Below are 5,000 nucleotides of genomic sequence, written 5' to 3'. Positions count from 1 at the left end.
AGTGTATTGATGCTGAAGGAGATACTTTGAAGTTCCCTTTGCCTCAAGAGATCGAAAAAAGAATTTGGTAGTGAACTTATCCACATCCTAAGGATGTGAATGTTGCCATTAGGGAAAACAAGTTCACAAAGTGCCTACTTCAGAATGTATTGGACGTTGTAAATACATTTTTTTTCTCCAGAGACTAAAGCAAATACCATTTTTACACAAACAGTGGAAGAAGAGGCTACCAAAAGCGCAATGTCACCATACTAGGGAAGCCCCTCGACTAAGGCCCGTTTCAAACGTCGAACTTTTCATGTGCCAAATCTAATGCAAATGAGCAAAAACAACAGCTTTTTACCATTTGCATTAGATTCAGCACATGAAAAGTTCGACGTTTGAAACGGGCCTAACTAAGCTATTAGTACATAAAAAATATTTTGCAGAATTGCAGAACTTTGTGTAATCTAGTTAATTAGTAGCACTGTCAACTCCATTTGCCTTCTTCCACGCCATCAAAAACACAGGGTAGCAGAGTAAACATTGAATCCTCTTCTTCCTCTCTTTTTTTTGCTTGCTACGAAATATGAACTCTCTATTGACATATCATAGTGCAAACCTGCACAACATTAGCATAAATTGAATTCACTGAAGAGAACTACTTAACAGACTGTTATTTTAACAAAAAAATATAACCAAAGATAGAAAGCATACAATTCAGCATGAAAATTCTTGCGGTGATTGTTATTTACAACTTCAGAACAAAATGGTAGGAATGTTTGTGACATGCTAAAAATAACTTGGACATTCTAGCATGCTACAATATAGACAAATCTCCATTTTCTTCAGATGATTGCTACAGACGAAGTACAGAAGCAAAAAATAGTTTTCCTTTCAAGGCAGTAAATTATATTATAAAAGGTTCTGGTTGAAAGTCCTTTATGTATAGTCCAAACCTCACTTAACCGAATTTCAGAAAGAGCCAGATAGAAGACAACTCACAATGCAGCTGCTCATTTTAGGTTATTAATTCCCAATTTTGGAGGAATATTTGATGATTCTAAAAGCATTTTTTCAGTTCAAGGTAATTTTCTGTGCAGCAAAACTTTAAACTAACCGTAACCCTAATGAGTAAGACTTCGGCTTGTTCTCGTACTCAAAAAAAAAAAGAGTTTAAGCATACATCAACGACCAGTACTAAAACAATTTGACTGCTTTTTTAAACTTCAGCGTGCGCTTTCACATTCAGCAAAAGAGTTTATAAAATTGCTACAAGAGCAAGTTCTCTTAGGCCATTTGAATGGCCTTATCGATCACTAAGAATTACGTTTGCTTTTGATGTACATAACTGCAGTCCTGTGTTTAATCATGATCAGGGTTTGGCTTTTAAAGCTATTTTCAGTATTTTTGGCGACCATTTTTGAGGATGGTCCAAAACCGCTAAAACCCGTTTGTTTTGTGCTGAAGGCGCTGAAAAATGACGCTTTTACCCAAATACAATAAAACAAACAGATCATTTTATTTCATGTTTTGTCCTTTGACTAACGGTAAAGTAATTGAAATCCGGCTCAAGAGAAATGAATTATGGTATTTTGAAAATACCCCACTAAGAGCCTCCACAAAATTTAAGCAGACATGCTGTTGGTTGAAAGAGTGTTTCTCAAAAGTATAATGTGATCGAGAGCCCTGACTAATATCCATGTTAGTACTAGCGCTATTGTACCAGGGAAAGGAAAAAAACTTTGAGCACTAACCTCTTTGATCTACAGGACTTCAATCAACATAGCTAAAATTCAGCTGCGGAAGCGTGCATGAAACAATTTTGCACCAATTATTGTTCCTAAGTTTTCCACAAAAATTAGTTTAAAAGGTTCATTCTCCAAGACTTTTCTGTTGAAGAATATTGGACGAATTTTCGATTCGGCAAGTTGGACATTCTGTATGTAGCAAACGTGTTGAGATTACCACACAATTTCCGTTGCAGCAGCCAGACAAGCGCAGGAAAAGAAGAAGCTTTCTGTATGCTTCTTCGCAGATTTCCTCATCCCTGCTGGTATGTTGACTTCATGCCACAGTTTGGCAGGTCTTTGCCAGAGCTGAGCCTCATAACAAATGCTGTTATAGATTATATTTATGACACTCATGGGCACTTGTTACCTACATTGAATCACCCATGGATGGCACACAAAGATCTGAAAGAGATGGCTGATGCTGTACATGCCAAAGGAGCTGCACTTCAAAATTGCTGGGGATTTGTAGATGGCACAGTGTGAGCTTAGTTTATTTCGTTTTAATATGCAGACTGTAGATAGAGGAGTAGCTAAAACTGTTCTCTAACTTTAATTTGAACTCCACTGCACCTTGTGTGGCAGGAACTGAGATGGCTTAGAACAAAAGGATAATGCTCCTTTACCTGATGATTCTATTTTGAATCCTGTAAGAACGTAATAGGAGCATGATATGAGTAAACCCTTTTGTAAAGAGGTAAAAAAAGCTGGATAGCATGGCGGAGTGGTTGCCCAATCTCCCGAGCCAGGGGCTCATGCTTTAAATGTTCGAGCATTCCGGATCGAGTTGGAATTTAGAAGTGTTGGTTTTTGATGACAGGGGAAAACGGAAGTGCACGGAGAAAAACCTCTCTGAGCAGAGAAGAGAACCAACCAACAACAAACTTTTATGAAATATATACACCTCTTTAGAATAATTATGGTTGCTAAAAAATATTTGCTCAGTTGGGGCCAAGTTGCACTAGAGGGCAATTTCGGATTTGTTCAGAACAAATTTGACTTGAAATCGGCCAGTGGCAAAAAAATTCTCCAGAAAGCTACAGTCGCACTTGAGAACAAAATATGTGAACAAAGCATCACACCATGCTGTCCATCCACAAACCGCGACACGAGGGATCTCAAAATGTTCTCGGCTGATGAAGATGTATGGCACAAAGAAGTTTAGGATGCTCCCGGCATTGAACTGAAAGAATTCTTGCAACGAGTCAGAACTCGTGGTAGAAGGAGATGGGCTGGGAGTTCTTTGATCATTGAATATGTAAGGGCTAGGCATCGGATAGATCCATTCTGGTGGATATTGAGGAAATTGTTGCCCCATTTCATACGGAAAATATTGGTCGCCCGCACCTGGATTCATGTTGTTGGGAAATGAGAACGTTATCAATTTTACCGCAAAGTCTATCGCATAGAGACTCTGGTACATATCACCTGTCAAATCATTTCCGAATCAAGACACCCTCGCTATTGTTTTCCAAGATTTGTTTCAGTTTGGCCTGCTCCAGAGGTAGTCGACGGCATCTTTGAAGTTTGTCCGTCTGCGACCAAATTTTGTCCTTCGGTGGACAAACCAGTTGCACTTGGTTTTTCACTGTGATGACAGATTTTCGACATAAGTAAACAGTTTTGTCCTCTAGTGACTGACGGCATCTTTGAAGTTTGTCCGTCTGCGACCAAATTTTGTCCTTCGGTGGACAAACCAGTCGCACTTGGTTTTTCACTGTGATGACAGATTTTCGACATAAGTAAACAGTTTTGTCCTCTAGTGCGACTTGGCCCTTGGTGAGGGCACAAAATATACAGTCCCAGTAATTAGCTTTTGTGAAACAAGTAAACTGTCCTTCCTAGTGATATTTTTGTCCTTTTAACTCTTGAGGTATGCCGTATAAGCAGACCTGGGCAGAATCAACGCATCGTTTACAATGGCGACAAGAGAGTCCATGGTTTCAAATTTGAACAAGTACTAGCTGCAAATGGGACAAAAGCAAGAATGTTTGGACCAGTTGGTATGACTACTTATACGAATATAGTGATCAAATAATAATCACACTTGCATAATAATATTAAGTACCACATTAATAATAGCAACTTTAAGATCCACTATGGCGAGGCTCTGGTACGGCAAAAGTGTGAAAGATTACTTACGGTGACGTCACTACTTATGGTTCGAGGAAGGTTTCCAGCCGTAGCACAGCTGTCTGGTGCGGCAAACATGACGAGTTGATGAAGTGTTCACTACATGAGTAAACTATTGTAGTTTCATAGGATCTTTACTCATTAGAATAGACAGGTGGCATAAAAACGTTCAATTTTTAACAATATTTTAAAAGAATTTGGGTTTTATTACGTTCTTTTAGCAAAAAAACTTGCTCTAAGTGAAGCCGAAAGATGGACAAGTCAGACAAGAACACATCGCAAGAATCGTAAGGTCGAAGTTGCTTTTATTTTTGCTCACTTTTAGTCTCCAAAACACTGACATTTAGCGAAGTTTCATGCAACTTAGCGTAGAATGGGTAACATCTGGAATATCCTTGTTTTGGAAGAGAAGACTGTTTTCCATTCCATTTTGTTCATTTCAGTTTGTTGATTTGCAGCCGAGTGAAATCACCTGACTTGGTTGTTGACTTCGCCCCTCTTTCAGACCTTTGTTTTGATAATAAGCAGCATCTTTCTCGTGAAATTTACTCCTGAATAATGACAAAAACGTTGTTAGAATGCATTAGCATTCATACAACATTTTTTCAGGGCTAACAATAAGGTAAACCAATCTTTCACTTAGGCATCTACGCCTTCTAGTGGGATGCGTTGAAATTACAAATGTACTCTTTAGCAACTCTAGGCGCCAGCATATGTAATAGGAACTCTAGGATATCTTGAAGTCGTGAGTGAAATTTTTCTCCTGATCTGAAATAATACGCATAATTGTTGGCAATGTATTAGGCTCAATGTCAAGAGCATAGGAAAACTTTATGATTGTTTTTTACCCAAAAGCTTAGATAAAAAATTAAACCCTCATTTTATAAAAAAAAGTCGTGCTGGTTAATGCCCAGTTAGATGGTGACATTCTTTATTTTTCCAGAAATTCTAGTGTCACAGGTTACTGTTTTTCCTAATCACAAGAGCGCTTGTTTTCTATTTTATTATCTTTATTAGGAAGTCAATGCAATGGACAAAAGAGCATGATATCCTTCTTTGCCGAGAAGTCCTTGCCCTAGAAGTTTATACAAACAAAAA

At 38.2% G+C, this 5,000-nt stretch overlaps 1 pseudogene; it reads left to right on the top strand.

The window, feature by feature from the left end:
- Window positions 1-4,926: 4,926 nt before the first annotated feature.
- Window positions 4,927-5,000, top strand: part of LOC137994196 (golgin subfamily A member 6-like protein 7) — a 715-nt pseudogene continuing 641 nt past the window's right edge.

The sequence above is a fragment of the Montipora foliosa genome, chromosome 3 (assembly GCF_036669935.1).
Source record: "Montipora foliosa isolate CH-2021 chromosome 3, ASM3666993v2, whole genome shotgun sequence".
Taxonomy (NCBI): Eukaryota; Metazoa; Cnidaria; class Anthozoa; order Scleractinia; family Acroporidae; genus Montipora; species Montipora foliosa.
This window is presented reverse-complemented; position numbering and strand designations above follow the sequence as displayed.